Below are 19,080 nucleotides of genomic sequence, written 5' to 3'. Positions count from 1 at the left end.
AATGGCTTCTTTCATCCACAAGAATGGGTGATTTCTTAGTCAACCACAAGGTGGAGCTCAAGATACAGTAGACTGTATCTTACTCTTCAATAAGTATTTTTAGACTTAAGGGGGGAAAAAAGAAAACCCTTTCATTTGGATTTTGCTTGATTAAAAACCACCTTCCGTTAAGCCACATTCATTCATGTTCATTTAACCCGTGTTCATTAGTTACAAGAGTCTTTGAATTTTCTTCTTTGGTAGGATTTTGGTTTTGTATTTTATAAGAGAGACAAAGTATTCAGTAGATATTCTTTAATACTGTGTTTTATGTGCTTACTTCGGCAACATATACTAAAATTGAAGCAATACAGAATATTTGCATAGACCCTGAACAAGGATGAAATGCAAATTCATGAATTGTTCCATATTTTTTCTATCCCCCCCCCCAAAAATAGGAATACATCTACCATATGGCCCAGCAAAACCACATTTTGGCATCTATCCCCCAAAAACAAAAACATTAATTTGAAAGGGTAAGTGTACATTGTGTTCATCACAGCACACAGTACAATACCCAAGATATGGAAACAACCCAAATGCCCAAATGTAGATGAATGGATCCAGAAGTTGGGGTATATATACAGAAAGAAATACTAAGCAGGTCTTCGTAAACAAAAATCATACAATTTGTGGCAATATAATATGAAACTAAATATCATGCTGAATGAAGTCAGATTGAAACAGATAGTGCTGTAGCACTGCACTGTCCTCCCCTTGTTCATCGATTTGCTCTAGCGGGCACCAGTAACTTCTCCGTTGTGAGACTTGTTACTGTGTTTGGCATATCTGAATACCCTACGGAGAGCTTGGGAGCTTCCCAGGCTCTGCCATGTGGGCAGGGTACTCTTGGCAGCTTGCGGGGCTCTCCGAGAGGGATGGAGAAATCGAACCCAGGTTGGCCTCGTGCAAGGCAAATGCCCTACCCACTGTGCTATCGCTCCAGCTCTGAAATGGATAGATGCAGAATAATTGTTTTCATGTGTGGGAATGCTTAAAGGTATACACCAAACAAGAACAAACATCCAAAGGCAACATAAGGGAAGAATTGATTCACATTATTTTTTCATTTCTTTAATTAAAGAACTGTGACTTACAAAGTTATTGATAGCTGAGTTTTAGCTATATTGTATTTCAACACCAATCCCACCACCAGTGTCAACTTCCCTCCACCAGTGTTTCCATATTCCCTCCCCACTTCAAACCCCACCCCATCCCCGCTTTTCAACTTGTCAGGCACATTCAAAGTTTCAGTGCTTGCAGCTTAAATCTCATGCTTTCAGTGCTGTTGAGTCTGTGTTTTGGAATATGGCTATTCCCCTCACCCATATCACCAAGTATAACTGAATCTCTGGTGCCTGTTTGCCTGTTCTTCCACTCCCTTCTTCTCCCCATCCCTCCTTGATTTCTTTCTTTCTCTGACATTCTCCTTGCTAAACACTGGGATCAGGGGTGATTTGGGCATTATCTTTTTACTACACTACATCTCCTCATCCAGTATTCTATATGCCATAGGTAAGAGAGATCATCCAGTATTTGCCTTTCTTCTTTCACTCAACATAATACTTTCCATAATACTTTCCAGTTCCAACCACATTGCAGCAAATTGCAAATTGATGTCACCGTTTCCTTGCAGTTGCATAGTATTCCACTGTGTGTATGTGTGTGTGTATATATATATATATATATATATATATATATATATATATCGCACTGTCCACTGTCCTCCCATTGTTCATCAATTTGCTCAAGCGCACACCAGTAATGTCTCACAACAAATTGTGAGACTTGTTGTTACTTTTTTTGGCATATCGAATACATCATGGGTAGCTTGCCAGGCTTTGCCATGTGGGCGAGATACTTTTGGTAGCTTGCTAGGCTCTCCAAGAGGCGCGGCTGCTCCTCTCAGAGAGCCTATGTATATATTATATTATATTATATTATATTATATTATATTATATTATATATATGCACCACATCTTCATAATTCATCTATTGCTGAACACCTACATTGATTCCATGTCTTAGTGTACTGAGTGCAGTAATGAAAAATGATGTGCATATGTCTTTTAAGAGAATGTTTTTTATGTCCTGAGTCATATGGCAGTTCAATTCTAAGTTTACTGAGAATGCTTCATCCTGTTCGCTACGGGGGTCGTATGAGACAACATTCCCACCAGCAGTGAATGGGAGTTCTTTTGTCACCACATCCCCGTCAACATAATAGGATTGTTCCTATTATTTGCTTTGGACAACCTGGCAGGCTACGGAATGTAACCTGCCCACACGGCAGAGTCTGGCAAACTCCCTGTGGCGTACCCAACATGCCAAATACCAGTAACAATGATGGGTCTCATTCTACTAACCCTGAAAGGGCCTTGAATATGGCACTTTAAAATCTCAGGGCTAGGGCGAAGGAGACATTACTGGTGCCTGCTCGAGGCAATCGACGAACAACAGGATAATTGTGATCGTGATCATGATTTTTATATGTGGTATTCTCACTGGTGTTAGATATTATTTAGTTTTAGCCTATGTTTATTTTGATCCAGACAATTAAGTGAGTTGGGGGAGGGATTGGGAGAGAGGAATGTTGGGGTCCTTGGGAGGGGGAAGGGGTACACTGGTGATGGTTTGGTGATGGAATTATGCACATAAGAAATCAATATTAATAACATAACAAACTACAGAATATCAATAAAAAATTAAAACAATGTGTTTTATTTCTACCTGGAGAAAATGTGGTGTCAGTACAAAGAAGATGACTATAACATTGAGTTAAGACCTTTACTATGTCAAATGGCCAAAAGGCACATGAAAAAATGCTCCACATCACTAGCCATCGTGGAGATGCAAATCAAAACAACAATGAGATATCATCTCACACCACAGAGACTGGCACACATTCACTGTCACTGTCCTGTCGTTGTTCATTGATTTGCTCGAGCAGGCCCAGTAATGTCTCCATTGTGAGACTCATTGTTACTGTGTTTGGCATATTGAATACATCACGGGTAGCTTGCCAGGCTTTGCCATGTGGGCGAGATACCCTCGGTAGCTTGCTGGACTCTCCGAGAGGGGCGGAGGAATTTAACTCGCATAGGCCATGTTGGCTGTGTGCAAGGCAAATGCCCTACCCTCTGTGCTATTGCTCCAGCCCCAGCACACATTCAAAAGAACAAAAGCAACCAGTGCTGGCGTGGATGTGGGGGAAAAGGGGCGCTCTTTCACTGTTGGTGGGAATGCCCACTAGTCCAGCCTTTCTGGAAAACAATATGGACAGTCCTTCAAAAACTAGAAATTGAGCTTCCATATGACCCTGCAATACCACTTCTGGGAATATATCCCGAGGATGCAAAAAAGCACTGTAGAAATGACACCTGTACCTATATGTTCATTGCAGCACTGTTCACAATAGCCAAAATCTGGAAACAACCCAAGTGCCCTAGAACAGATGACTGGTTAAAGAAACTTTGGTACTTCTACACAATGGAATACTATGCAGCTGTTAGGAGAGATGAAGTCATGAAATTTGCTTATAAGTGGATAACCATGGAGAGTATCATGCTAAGTGAAATGAGTCCAAAAGAGAGGGACAGACATAGAAGGACTGCATTCATTTGTGGAGTATAAAACAACATAACATGAGGCTGACACCTAAGGATAGTAGATACACGGGACAGGAAGACTGCTCCATAGCTGGAAGCCTGCCTCATGAGCAAAGGGGAGAAAGCAGCTGGAATAGAAAAGGGATCACTAAGAAAATGACGGCTTGAGGAACCGGTAGTGATGGGAGATGTGAGCTGAAGGTAGATAAAAGACCAAACATGATAACCTCTCAGTGTCTGTATTGCAAACCATAATGCCCAAAAGTATAGATATATAGAGAGAGTATGGGCAATATTATCTGCCATGGAGGCAGGGGGTGGGTGGGAAACGGGGGGTTACACCAGGGATATTGGTGGTGGGGAATGTGCACTGCTGTAAGGATGGGTGTTTGATCATTGTGTGATTGTAACCCAAACATGGAAGCTTGTAACTATCTCAAGATGATTCGATAAAATTTAAACAAACAAACAAACAAACAAACAAAAACCTTTAGTATGTCTCGCTTTCTTTTCCAAAGACCAGAAGTTGTTTTAGTCTTTCCTCTGCTCTAGGAGGAATACTTATTTTTTAAGAAGCCCACTGAGTCCTCATGCAAATAGAACTCCTGGAGTCTATCAGCTTCCCAGCATTTGTGGAATGGCTTTTGTTATCAGTGAAGCACTTTGAGAGTATATTATGATAAAAGGCCCTCCCGTTGATCGTCGATTTGCTCGAGCGGGCCCAGTAACGTCTCCATTGGAGACTTTGTTGTTACTGTGTCTGGCATATCGAATACTCTTGGTAGCTTGCCGGGCTCTCCGAGAGGGGCGGAGGAATCGAACTCGGGTTGGCCATGTTGGCCGCGTGTAAGGCGAACGCCCTACCCGCTGTGCTATCGCTCCAGCCCATTATGATAAGCTTATTTAATAATCTACTCATCATTTTCAAGGAATGATCTTGTAGACATGTCCCTGTTGTAATTAGAATTCAAGAAAATCAACATTACTAAAAAGTTAAATATGCTATTAAATACCAGCCTCCAAGTATCACTACTTCCAGAATTTAAGAAAGCATTACTGGGGCTGGAGAGATAATATAGATGAAAAGTACTTGTCTTGAACATAACCAACCCCAGTTGGCTCTCCAGCACTGCATATGGTCTAGGAATGACCCTTAAGCCCCAGGTCGGAAGGGATGTGGTGAAAAAAGGAATTCCTATTCACTTTTGGTGGAAATATGTTCAGCCCCTGTAAGGAACAGTGAGGAGATTGCCAAAGCAAACAAAAAACTAAGAATAAAGCTTTCCACTGGACCAAACAAGTTCACTTCTTGACATCTACCCTCAAAATTCACACACACACACACACACACACACACACACACACACCAAAACTAATTTGAAAGATGCATGCACACCTATGTTCACTACAGTGTAATAGCCAAGATGTGGAAACAAACCAAACCTCCAACCACACATGAATAAAGAATTTGTGTAACACACACCCAATGGAATATCATGCAACTATAAGGAAAATTAAAATCATGTAGTTTGCTGTAACATAACTGGAAGTGAAGGCTATTATGTTAAGCAAAGTGAGTCAGAGGGAGAAGGACCAATGCTGGGTGTTCTTATTTATCTAGACAAGGGAAGGGAAAGTATCAAATGATGGGAATGCCTTGGCCTGGATTACAGACATGAGAATGATGAGGAAAGAGTAGTTATGGGGAGGTGGATAAGGAGTAGGACTGGTGATAAAACAAGGGCATTGGTCAAGGATCTTGGACATTTCAGAGGTATATCAAAACCCTAAGAGCCAAAACTGTTGTAAGCACATGACCCAAACGCTACTAAGTACATTAAAAAATAGTTTGCTTAATCAGGCAGAGTGGGAGATGGAAGGAACCTTGGATCCTTGGTGGATGGCAGTGGGATACTAACAGTAGTGGTGGGTTTGGAGTTAAAACATTGAATGCCCAAAATTCTTTTATTATCTGTCTTATAAAAACAAAATAGTTAGTTAGTTATTATAAATTTGAAAGAAAAACACTTCACAAAAGATCCTATTACAATGAGTCAGTAAAGTTTCATGTTTCATTAAATATGCAAAAAATCTTTAAATTTCTAAACACTAATAATGAATTACTATAAAGAAACAGAAACAATTTTATTTACAACCGTGTAAAAATAAAATACTAGGGAATAAAATTAACTAAGAAAGTGAAAAACACATATACTGAAAACTCTAAGACATTGATGAAAGAAATTGAAGAACATAAGGGCTGGAGAGATAATACAAGCAGGTAAGGCACTTGCCTTGCACAAGGCCAACCTGGTTTTGATGCCCAGCATCCCATACAGTCCCTTAGCATTGCCAGGAGTGATTCTTGAGCTCAAATCCAGAAGTGATCCATTAGCATCGCCGGGCATGGCCCAAAAAACAAACAAACAAACAAACAAAAGAACACAAAATTAGTGAAAAGATATTCCATGTTCATAGATTGGAGGAATTATCATTATCAAAATGTCCACACCATACAATCTACGGAATCTATGTGATCCCTATCAACATTTCAGTGGTCCTTCCACTAGAAATAGACAAAAAAAAATTAAACTTTATTTAGAATCAGAAAGACCCTGAAAAGCCAAAGGAATTTTAACGGAAAGAATGTAGTTGGAGGGACTTAAGCGATAGTACAGCGGGTAGAGCATTTGCCTTGAATGCGGTTTGATCCCCGGCATCCCATATGGTTCCCCAAGTACCACTAGGAGTAATTCCTGACTGTAGAGTCAGGAATAACCCCTCAGCAACTCCAGGTGTGACCCAAAAAGCCAAAAATAAAAATATAGTTGGAGATATCAAGCTTTCTGATTTCAAAACTCTCTCTTGTTGGGGGAGAAGGGTTAAGGGTGGCACACTGACAGTATGTGGTTTACTCCTGGCTCTGTGCTCAGAGAACTGCTGGAGGGTCTCAGGGAACTGATAATGGGGTGCTGGAAATTGAATTTGGATATTCCACATGCAAGGCAAGCACCCTATCCTACCCACTGTACTGTTATTCTACTGTTACTCTAGCCCTCAAACTCTCTTAAAATAAAACAAAATGGAATTGACATAAATACAGAACATTAGGGGCTAAAGAGAGAGAGAGAGAGAGAGGAGAGAGAGGGAGAGAGAGAGAGAAAGAGAGAGAGAGAGAGAGAGAGAGAGAGAGAGAGAGAGAGAGACAACAGTGGATAAGGTCCTTGCTCTGCTAACCCCAGTTCAATCCCTAACACCACATATGGTTCCCTGAGAGCTGCAAGGAGTCACTCCTGAGCACAGAGCTAGGAAGAGGCTTTCAGCTCCTGTGACCCCTTCCACCCTGATGTAGTCCTCAAACCCCTGCCCCCTCAAAAATAGAACATTTGGGGGCCACACCCAGTAGTATTCAGGTTACTACCTGGATTAGCACTATAGGGTAACTTCCAGCAGTGCTCAGAGAGTCACGTGGTACTGAACATTGATTCCAAAGTTCTTACATGCAAAGCTTGTACTCCAGTGCATTGAGCTATTTCCTCAACCCCTAATTAGATGTATTAGGTGACGATATATTATTACATATATCAAATTGTTGTCATACACCTAAAACATATATATAAAGATATATGCCAATTATATCAAAATTTTAAGAATTAAAATAACTACACATTGCAATGTCTGTAAATAGTAAATGTTTCATAAATAATATAATAGAGTTGCCCACTAAAAATGTATTAAGGAATAAACTCAGGACATAGGGCACTTTTGTAATTTAATAATGTTAGCTCCAAAGTGCCATCCATCATGTCTAAGGACCTTCCCTAAGCTCAGATGCGCTTTTTCCTTCCTCTGTTTGCCAACAGAACTTGATATTTTTGTTTGTTTGCTTGTTTGCTTTTTTGGATCACACCCAGCGATGCACAGGGGTTACTCCTGACTCTGTGCTCAGGAATTACTCCTGGCGGTGCTCAGGGGACCATATGGGATGCTGGGATTCGAACCTGGGTTGGCTGCGTGCAAGGCAAACACCCTACCCGCTGTGCTATTGCTCCAGCCCCTGAACTTGATATTTTTATGGCATGCCTTCAACTCTGTCTGCTGTTAAAGAAGTGTCATATATGTCTCTTTTTTCCTATCAAGTTGGGCTCGCCAGAAACAGGGTCTTAAACTCCTTGTCCTCATCCTTATCCTTAGTTACTATCAAAATGTAAGGCATACAGTAAGTGTGCAGTAATGCTTGTTTGTTGTTGACCAAGCAATGTCTTAATATGCCTAGAAAATTATCCTGAGTTTTATCTTAATTTGGCTTTTCTGCTATCCTGAAAATGAGAAAATTAGTCTGCTGCTTTATTGATAATTATTCTCATTTATTCACAAAGCTTGGCATACATGAGGTACCCAGTAAATATTTGTTAAATAAATGAACTAACACCAAGCAATTATAGCAAATTGACATTCGCAAACATAGTGGAGTCAGATTAATTGGATTCAAATCCTGATTCTCATGCTGTGAGACATTGGACAAGAAACATACTATGAGTGTGCCTCAATTTTTTCATGTATTATGAGTATAAAAGAATTTATCTCATAGGTTAAAAAAATACTATGGGAACTAAATGAGATAATACTAATTGACTCAAAACAAAGGCTTAATAAATGTTCCCTTATAGTGCTGAAATAGGGAGTCACTGGAGCTCTATTTCTTACAACTTTCTAAGTATGTGAAGCCGAGTACTCAGAACATTCCTTTGAGTCTGGCTTCCTCTATACCAGGAAAAAGAAATAGGTTTCATTTTGGTTTTTTTTTTTATTATTGTTGTTGTTCTGTTTATGCACCACACTCAGCTGTGCTCAAGGCTTATTCCCGACTCTGCACTCAGGAATCACGCCTGGCTGGCTCAGAGGACCATATGGGATGCTGGGTATCGAACCCAGGTCTGATGTGTACTAGGTAAGCACCTTGGCCACTGTACTAATTCTCTGGGTCCAAAATAAATAGGTTTCTCGCTTCAGAGGAGTTAAGAAATAATTGGGGAGGAAGTGAAAATCAGAATTACCAATTTTCAACTACCACGTCTTGAGGAACCATTCCCTAGGCCCTTAAAAGATCTAGGATAATTGAAATTAGTCCTCAATTACTACCTCCTTTTCCACTCGGGGCAGAACTTTTCCTGCTACTCAAGACTTGACCAAGTTTAGCCCTAAATTTCAATATCATGAAGTGCTGCACCGCCCGTGTGAGTACCGCCTGCTCCAGCCGAATGTCTCCACACTGCCCCGAAGAAGATCTTTCTATTGCCTCCTTGTCAATGATGATGTGATGACAGGGCCTTGCGCGGTCACTTATGGCTGTGCTGCTCTCGCACTTTTAGCTGTGTGTCAGCTGAAACCTGGGGCCCAGCGCTTGCTCCCTTGGCTGCTGTGCTTGTCAGGGTTTGTGCTCCTTTGATTGCGGTGCTAACACATGTTCATTGGAGGCTGCTCTTGCTGGCCACGGCACTTGCAATCTACTTAGTTGCCGTGCTTTCTAGGGTCACTCTACTTGGTGCTACTTCCGCGCTCTTGACTGTAGTGTGGCTGGAAATTGCTTGTGCTGGCAGGTATCAGATAGAGGAGCTGCCAGATTCAAGGGGCAGACCTGTGCCTGATGGTACTCAGGAGGTCATGCAGTGCCTAAATGGGTCCAAGGACTGGGGGCTTTAAGCTATCTTGCTGGCCTGATACCAGGGGTCTGAGTTGGTGACCAAATGCCTGCAAGGCAGGTGGTCAAGTCCAGACATTTTTAAACCTTTCCCACTCCTCTTCAGCCCTTTTTTTTTGCCCAAAACATGTCTGCATCACACTGGGTGTAATAAGTCATGAAAAATGGGCATACAAATCAGACATTTATTGAAAATAAATGTTTATTTAAATAATTTTATTGGGGGACCACATCCAGCAGTGCTCAGGGCTTACTCCTAGCTCTGTGCTTACGGATCACTCCCGGTAGGTTTGGGGGACCATATGGGGTGCCAGGGATCAAACGCAGGTTGACCACATGTAAGGCAAATGCACTACTCACTGTACTATCTCCCTGGCCACTTTTTTTTTTTATATATATAGGAGTGCTACTATTTATTCATCCACTGATTAGCTGATTGAATTGGGCATGAACTCCACCTTACTTTTTAAAAATTTTTTTATAATTTACTTATTGAATCACCATGAGAGCAGTTACAAAGCTTTCGGGTCTAAGTCTCGGTCATACAATGAAACACCCGTACCTTCACCAGTGCCCATTCTCTACCCCCCAAAACACCAGAATACCCCCAACCCACATCCACCTCTACCTGTGGGGCAGATGATTTCCACATTACTCTCTCTCTACTTTGATTACGTTCAATATTTTGACACCAGACCCACCATTATTATTTAGGATTTTACCCCAATACTCAGATCTGCTGAAAAGTCAAAAATAGACAATTTGTTTTCTATTGCTGGTTAAGAATAATATATGATGTTACGTGGCTGCAGCAGTGGCCGCGCAATTTTGAAATTCTGGAATTTTAACAAGTAAGTCTGGAGGGATTTCTGCCCAAACCTGGTGGGTTCTGAGATTTGTTCCTGAGTCTCTTGGATCATGGCCGTTAAGCAGCTTGATCAAGAGCCAGAATGGCCATTCGTGGGCGGTGACTCTGGGTTTCCTTGGGACAGGGAGGAAAGGACCAGCTCCACCTCCATCCCGTGAGGCCCCACGTGTTTCATCACTGAGGGCCCAAACCTTACTGTCCAATGGCCTCTGGAGGATGGCAGCCACCAAGCCACCTTTGGGGAGCAGGCGAAGGGACAGCACCCTTTCCCCCCAGGAATGGCCCGGCAACAGTAACCTATTACGGAGTCTGGATGCATTTCTGTCAAAAGCCACTGGGTTCTGAGATTTGTTTCTGAGTCTCTTGGATCATGGCCGTTAAGCAACTTGATCAGGAGCCAGAGAGGTAGTTTGTGAGTGGCAACTCAGGGTCTCGTTGGGACGGGGAGGAAAGAGCTGGCTCCACCCCTTTCTCATGAGGCCCCACGTGTCTCGTCACTGAGGGCCCAAACCTGACTGTCCAGTGGCCTCTGGAGGATGGCAGCCACCGGGCCGCCAGGGGGTACAGGCCAAGACACGAAACCTATTCCCATGTACCAGTAACCTACCGCAGGAACTAGACGCATTTCTGCCAAAAGCCACTGGGTTTCCACGATTTGTTTCTGAGTGTCTGGGATCATAGCCATTAGACAGCTTGATCAGGAGCCAGAGAGGCCCGGCCTCTTATTTAAATAATTTTAAATAAACTATAAGTTTTTATAGATTTAATATTTAATAAATAATTACTAGTTCATATATATTTAAAATAGACTGTGTTTTACTTAAATTTAATAAAATTTGTTTTATTCAACCTAATAAAATTTGTTTTATTTAGAGTCTCCTGCCCCCGCACCTGGCTGTCCTCGCCGGGGCCCCTTGGAGGGGAGCGGGTTGAGTTTCCCTCCCTGCCCCGACCAGGGCTCTGGCAGTCGAAGACCTCCAGAACCAGTCACCACCATGCTGAGACCACTCTCCGCACACATGAAGGTACCGGCAGAGGAACAAAGGCATGCGGGTCCCGGGACTGAGATCTCCAAGCCTACTGAGATCGGGGCTGAGCATCCTCCACCCAGATCCTCCAAATTCCAGTAGGCAGGGGTCACACCCACCAACTGGCCCCCGTGTAATTCCATCAATGGCCAAGACTCAGAGACTATAAAACCCAGTTCCCGGAAGCGCGTGGCCGCACAACATCTTATTATCTCATTCCTACTTTGGACAAACTGGCAGGTTACCGAATATAATCTGCCCACACGGCAGAGTCTGGCAAACTCCCCGTGGCGTACCCAATATGCCAAATACCAGTAACAATGATGGGTCTCATTCTCCTAACTCTGAAAGAGCCTTGAATTTGGCACTTTTTAAAAAATCTCAGGGCTAGGACGAAGGAGACGTTACTGGGGCCTGCTCGAGGCAATCGACGAATAACAGGATGGTTGTGATCGTGATCGTGATCTTTTTATTCAACTTAAATGGTTTTGGGGCTGGCATGAAAGCACAGCGGGTAAGGTGTTTGCCTTGCAAGCTGCCAACATGGCCGACCCAGGTTCGATTCCTCCACCCCTCTTGAAGAGCCCGGCAAGCTACCAAGAGTATCTCGCCAGTACGGCAAAGTCTGCAAGCTCCCCATGACATATTCAATATGCCAAAAACAGTAAAAACAACTCTTACAATTTGTTGTGAGACGTTGTACTGGTGCCCACTCGAGCAAATCGATGAACAAAGGGAGGACAGTGCTACAGTGCTAAATGGTTTTAAAACTATCCCCCACATTCAATAGACAGCCCCATAGGGGGTCACGACCTGGTTTAAGAAGCTAGGCTTGAAGCCTCTGTGCTTCTTGCTATTCTCTGTGCCCACACATGATTGTTTTTCATCTCCTCATGGGAGGAAGAATTAAACTAATATGACTGTGCTGAGGAAATCAAACCACAATTTGGGAAATAAGACCTTCTTGGAATCAGAGATAGTACAGAGGGTAAGACACTTATCTTGCATGTGGCCAACTGGATCCCTGCACCCCTGTGGCCCCAAACTACAACAACAAAAGACTTTTGCAAATGCTGTTTGTTTGTTTTGGGCCACACCCAGCAGTACTCCAGTACTACTCCCGGTTTTGTTAGGAACCAGGAGCTACTGGGGATTGAACCCGGCTTCCATCATGCAAAACTGGTGTACTAGCCCTTTGAGCTATCTTCCCAGCACAGCAATCAAGTTCTTTAAATAACTCATTGAGCTTGCTGTCTAAAGAGAAAGAGCACATCTAATGCTGCAGCGAGGTTAAGAGAGGGATAGGGTGAAGGGGGGCTGCCCTCACAAACTTTCATCCGAATAGGAATTTACTATATATTTTTTTGTAATGAGACAGCATACATACAAAAGTTATCTAACATGTGTGAGACCAATATGGGAATAATTACAAAGCAAATACACATCTACAACTTATCTTTAAAAATACAGTACAGGGCTGGAGTGATAGCACAGCGGCGTAGGGCGTTTGCCTTGTGTGGCCATCCTGGGTTCAATTTCCAGCATCCCATATGGTCCTCGTAGCACCACCAGGGGTAATTCCTGAGTGCAGAGCCAGGAGTAATCCCTATGCATTGCTGGTTGTGACCCAAAAGGTAAATAAATAAATAAATAAAATATAAAAATGCAGTATAGCATATAATGAGTCTCCCATACGGCTTCATTTTTCACAAGTTTCCTTTCCCCCACAGAGGTCATCCTGAGTTCTGTGCTAATAATTTCTTTAGATTTTTAAGTTCTGCCACAGCATCTATATATCCCTGCTTTTGGGGTCTGTGAGATAGTTCAGCAGGTAGACCACTTGTCTACCAACCCAGGTTCAATCCCTAGCTCTGCATGTGGTTCCCCCCACTAGGAGTGACCCTTGAGCCCAGAGTCAGGAGTAGCCCCTAAGCACTATTGGGTGTCGCCCCCAAACCCAAAATAAAATAATCAATTAATCACTTAACTTCCCGTTAGTCGTCGATTTGCTCGAGCGGGTGCCAGTAACGTCTCCATTTGTCCCTGTCCCGTGCTAGTGTAGCCCAATGGCATCTGTTCGCTCTGGGATCATGAAGAGCCTCAAACCGATCGTTCATGATCTTGACCATCTGGTAGGTGGGCGGCCACGTGGTCTTTTGACATCCCATGGAATCCAGTGAGTAACAGCTCTAGTCCAACGGTCGTCTTTAAATCTCATTACGTGACCAGCCCATCTGATTTTCAACACCTTGGCAAATGAGACAGCGTCCCTGATTCTTGATTGTCGACAGATGTCGGAACTCCGGATTTTTTCTCTCATTTGAGTGAACCGTGATATTGCAAGCATAGCTCTTTCTATTCTTCTTTGGGAGACCTGAATAGCGTTCTCATCTTGTTTGCGTAGGGCCCAGGTCTCTGAGGCATATGTTAATGCAGGAAGAACAGTGGAATCAAAGAGATGTGCCCGGAGCCGGAGGTTCTTCGTCCTCTTAGCTATTTCTTCGACGTTCTTGAAGGCGTTCCAAGCCGCTCTCTTCCTCCTGCGCAGCTCAGGTGCCAGGTCATTTGTCATGTTGACTTCTCGACCTAGGTACACATAGCTGTTGCATTCGGAGATGGTCATTCCGTTGAGAGCGAATGGGGCATCAGGAACGAGGCTGTTTCTCATAAACATTGTCTTCGTAAGATTCAGCTGTAGTCCTACCTTTCCACACTCACGGTCAAAGTCGGCCAGCATTTGTGCCGCTTGGCTGATGTTTGGTGTTATTAAAACAATGTCATCAGCAAAGCAGAGGTGGTGTAATTGCCGACCATCTATCTTCACTCCCATTCCTTCCCATTCCAGTCGTCGCATGATGTTCTCGAGGGTGGCACTGAAGAGTTTCGGTGAAATGGTATCACCCTGCCGAACCCCTCTCTTGACATCAATGATCACTTCTTTGTAGAATGGTGAGATCCTGGTAGTGAATCCACAATACAGCTCATGGAGGATCTTGATGTATTGGGCTTGAATGCCCTGATTGGCTAGGGCTTCAATGACAGCTTCTGTCTCAACAGAATCAAAGGCCTTCTTTAAATCAATGAACGTTAAACAGAGCGGCATCTTGAACTCCCGAGAAACCTCAATGAGCTTGGTTATTGTGTGGATATGGTCGATGGTGCTGAATCCTTTGCAGAACCCGGCTTGCTCGCATGGTTGTCCTTCATCTAATGTTCTGCCAATCCTATTCAGGATGACTCGAGTGAACAACTTGTAGATGACAGACAATAGGCAGATCGGGCGATAGTTGCCAATGTCATGGATGTCTCCTTTCTTGAACAGTAGTACGGTCCTGCTGGTTTTCCATTGAGACGGAACCTTGCATTCAGACAGGTAGCGAGTGAAGAGCCGAGCCAGTGTATTGATGAGTACTGACGGCAGGTTCTTCAGGTGTTCAGGTCTGACCTTGTCTGGGCCGGGTGCTGTTCGGTTCTTTACCGATGAAATGGCGTGTCGGATTTTGGAAGGGAGAACGTTGGGAACGACATATCCATCCTGTGGAATTTGGTATGTCGGCAAGTGGACATGGCTATCAAAGAGATTTGAGTAGAAGTCATGGATAATCTTCTCCATTGCCATTCTGCAGGATGTGATGGATCCATCAGGACGTCGGAGGGCAGTCATCTTGGTCTTGTAGTTGGCGAAGGACAGGCGGGCGTAACGAATACTTTTCCCAGCTTCTGCCGCATCTAGCAGTACTTCTGCTCATATAAATAATCAGAACTTTTTTTTTTATAATTTTGCTTCATGGATGAAACTGATGAATATGCAGAGGACCTGGAATAGTGCGTGAATGACACTAATCACTATGGAAGGTGCTGGCCAGTATTGACTGCCAACTAAGCGCTTCGCACCAAGGTAAGCTCTTACATTAACTTGTTTTACTTTCTTTTTTGAAGTGCTGGGCAGGAGCCTAGGGCTGCTTCTGCACTATCTCTTGCCCTGGCCCCCCGTGAGCCACTCAGTGACTAATCCTCTCAGTGACCCTGTCTGAAGACGGCACCTTTCACAAATGAGAGATTTGTAGCAGATTTAAGCAAAAAACAGCTCTGAGACTATCTCGAAGAACAAAGAGGCAAGATCCCTGTGACCCTAAAAGTTTCATAACACACAAAGAATAATGTTATGAGGATTAACGCAATGAAGAAATGCAAAGAGAATGAGAGTGGTAGAGCCAGGGACGCTGCTGTGAGGAACAACGTGCCCGCAACTCTGCCCTGCCTGGTGCTCAGAGCCACCTCCCCTCATTCTCAAAACTCTGAATCTTATTACTGAAAATCTTGACATCTCGTTTCTTTTGCTTAAGTGCTTCTCCAGGCTCCTTATTTGTGTTTGCCTACTGCTTGCTGGATTATTTCATAGAAAAATATGCTTATTTCACAGGAAAAAAAAAATGTGTGCTGTATCATGGGACAATCTATTCCTTATAGTAACTAGAAAATTACAATACTGCACAGGAAGTTCTCTGAAAGAAGAAAAGAAAGGGCGCAATTTCCTAGAGGAGACATCTAACCACTTCTAAGACAGAGGAGTGCCATATTTTACTGCATAACCATTGCCAATTTTGTGCTAAATTCTTTGCAAAAAAAGAAAAGCACGGTGTGACCATTACTTGAACATTTTTTCCCAAATGGTGCCAATATTACTGAAAAACAATGAAAACTAAATGAGGGTTTGACAATTATTCAGTGGCAGTTATTTGGCAGTACAATTCAACAGTAAGAACAGCTTATTCAGAGACTTAAACCTGACATTCCCCAGTCTATTTTTCAAACCCAGAAGTGGTGCCCCCTCTCTTCTGGGCAGCTTGGTCACACTATCAGGCCCTTCTGGGATGCTCCTAGGAGGCAGGTCCTGGAGGAGGTCTGGGGTTCTACTGGGTTCTCTGGAGTATCTGCATTTTCCAGGTCTGCTCCCAGCATCCTGGGGTAGAAGAGAACCTTCTCATATCTGGGTTGCTGCCACCCCACCCCTACCCCCATAGAACACCTGTATCGGTTTCCTGTGTATGCTGTAGCAAAGTAACCCAAACTGGGGTGGGGGGCTAGGGATCTAAAAACAATGGAAAATTATTCTGTTACAACTCTGGAGGTCAGAATTTCAAAATCCAGATGAATGAATGAATGGGTGATGGGGTTAAATCTTAATCAAACTGACAATAGGGATCTGTGATTAAACTCAGCTCTGCTTTTGTGATTAATATCAGTTCTGCATTTACTAACAGAAGTACCGGTTCAGCACAAATTGGGCTAGCAAACAGGCTGTCCAGGTTTATCTTTAACTTAGCTAACACAATCACGGACATAGGTTCTGAAGAAAACATGCTAACACAATCGCAGGCATAAGTTCTGAGAAAAACGTAAGTAACGTAGCAGCACCATAAATGGCCAGGCCATAGGATGGAGCCTATAAGGAAAAGGGAAGTTGAATGCACAAGTACTTGGAGCAGAGGATAGATTTCAACTCCCATGCACCCTCTACCTTCTCCCTGAGGACCAGGAAGGTGAATCTGAGCAAGAACCAATAGTTAAAGAAATTATAGTCAAGAATTCTCCAGAGTTCGGGAGTATGGTGCCGCCAGCAGGTCAATCTGTACCTGTGAGGCAAGTGCATCAGCAGCCTGATGGCACCGTCAGACTTTCAGATACCCCCAAATTGCTGCTGTGCCTTTGGCCAGACCCCAAAAACTTGGGGCAAAGTTTACCAAGAAAGTAAACGGACAAAAGTTAGGTATGTGGTAGACACACCCACGAACCACCTCTGACTCAGCTATATAATTGGAAGCATGGCCTCTCTGGTTTCTTGTTGAACTGCTTAACGGCCATGATCCCAGAGACTCAGAAACAAATCTCGAAACCCAGCGGCTTTTGGCAGAAATGCGTCCTGTTCCTGCAGTAGTTTACTGGCACTGGGCCACTCCAGGTGGGAATAGGTTTTGTGCCCGGTGGCCACCATCCTCCAGAGGCCACTGGACAGTCAGGTTTGGGCCTGCAGTGACGAGACACGTGGGGCCTCACCAAATGGGGAACTGGCCCTTTCCTCAACTCAAGGAAGGAGTTCCCTCAACATCCCATTTCAGAGAGCTTGTTGTCAATCCCAAGAGCCTTGGAACTTCTCTTCTAAAAGCAGAAGAAAACATCCAACCCCATCAAAAAATGGGGTGACAAAATGAACAGAAACTTTCTCAAAGAAGAAATCCGAATGGCAAAAAGGCACATGAGAAAGTGCTCTACATCATTAATCATCAGGGAGATGCATATCAAAACAGCAGTGAGATATCATCTCACACCACAGAGACTGGCCCACATCCAAAAGAAGAAAAGCAACCAGTGTTGGCGCAGATGTGGTGAGAAAGAGACCCTCCTTCACTGCTGGTGGGAATGCCGACTGGTTCAGCCCTTTTGGAAAACAGTATGGACGATTCTCAAAAAATTAGAAATTGAGCTCCCATTTGACCCAGCAGTACCACTCCTGGGAATATATCCCGGAGATGCAAAAAAGTATAGTCAAAGTGACATCTGCACTTGTTTGTTCATTGCAGCACTGTTTACAATATGGCTATTGTAAAATCTGGAAAAAACCTGAGTGCCCGAGAATAGATGACTGGTTAAAGAAACTTTGGTACATCAACACAATGGAGTACTATGTAGCTGTTAGAAAAGATGAAGTCATGAAATTTACATACAAGTGGTACTACATGGAAAGTATCATGCTAAGCGAAATGAGTCAGAAAGAGAGGGACAGACATAGAAAGATTGCTTTCATCTGGGGAACATAAAATAACAAAATAGGAGACTAACACCCAAGAATAGCCGAGATAAGTACCAGGAGGTTCACTCCATGGCTTGAAGGCCAGCTGCACATGCTAGGGGAAAAGGCAGCTCATATAGAGAAGGGAGCACCAAATAAAGGGTGTTGGGAGGATCCTTCCAGGATGGGAGATGCATGCTGAAAGCAGACTATGGACCGAACATGATTGCCACTCAAAAGGAGAGAGAGAACAAAAGGGAATGCCCTGCCACAGAGGCAGGGTGGGATGGGGGTGATGGGGGGATGGGAGGGATACTAGGATCAGTGGCAGTGGAAAATGGGCACTGGTGGAGGGATGGGTACTCGATCATTGTATAATTAAAACCCAAGCACAAAAATTTGTAAGTCTACAACTTTACCTCATGGTGTTTCACTAATAAAAATTTTTTTAAAAGCCAGTTCTGCAGGAACTGTTAAAGGGGCTTCTTCAAAGGAGGAAAAGTGAAGGTTCCCACAGTGATGCTGAGTGTAGCTCCCACTCGTGGCACTTATGGTCATCCCCTACTGAATTAGGAAAGCTATGTTTAGTCCTGGTATGTTTAGTCCTGGTATTTTTAGCCTGGTATGTTTAGGCTGTATCGATAGCACAGCGGATAGGGCGTTTGCCTTGCACGCGGCCAACCTGGATTTGATTCCTCCGTCCCTCTCGGAGAGCCCAGCAAGCTACCGAGAGTATCCCTGCCCACACAGCAGAGCCTGGCAAGCTCCCCATGGCGTATTTGATATGCCCAAAACAGTAACAAGTCTCACAATGGAGACGTTACTTGTGGCTGCTCCCGCAAATCGATGAACAATGAGAGGACAGTGCTCCAGTGCTATGTTTAGTCCTAAGAGATTTTATACAATTTCAGTAACAAATTATTGTCTCATTTATATATAGAGTACTCTGTCTGGTTAGTTTTTTTACATCCATTGAGAGCTATATGACAATCTATTACTAATATAGACGCTTAAGCAATATACAATGTTTTTAATATAAAGTCAGC

The 19,080-nt window shown here is 43.5% G+C and overlaps 1 pseudogene; it reads left to right on the top strand.

Annotated features, from left to right (window-relative positions):
• The first annotated feature begins 313 nt into the window (after nt 1-313).
• LOC130031160 (uncharacterized) lies at nt 314-414 on the top strand (annotated as a pseudogene).
• The last annotated feature ends 18,666 nt before the right edge of the window (nt 415-19,080 follow it).

Source organism: Sorex fumeus, unplaced genomic scaffold (genome assembly GCF_029834395.1).
Source record: "Sorex fumeus unplaced genomic scaffold, SorFum_2.1 ptg000045l, whole genome shotgun sequence".
Taxonomy (NCBI): Eukaryota; Metazoa; Chordata; class Mammalia; order Eulipotyphla; family Soricidae; genus Sorex; species Sorex fumeus.
This window is presented reverse-complemented; position numbering and strand designations above follow the sequence as displayed.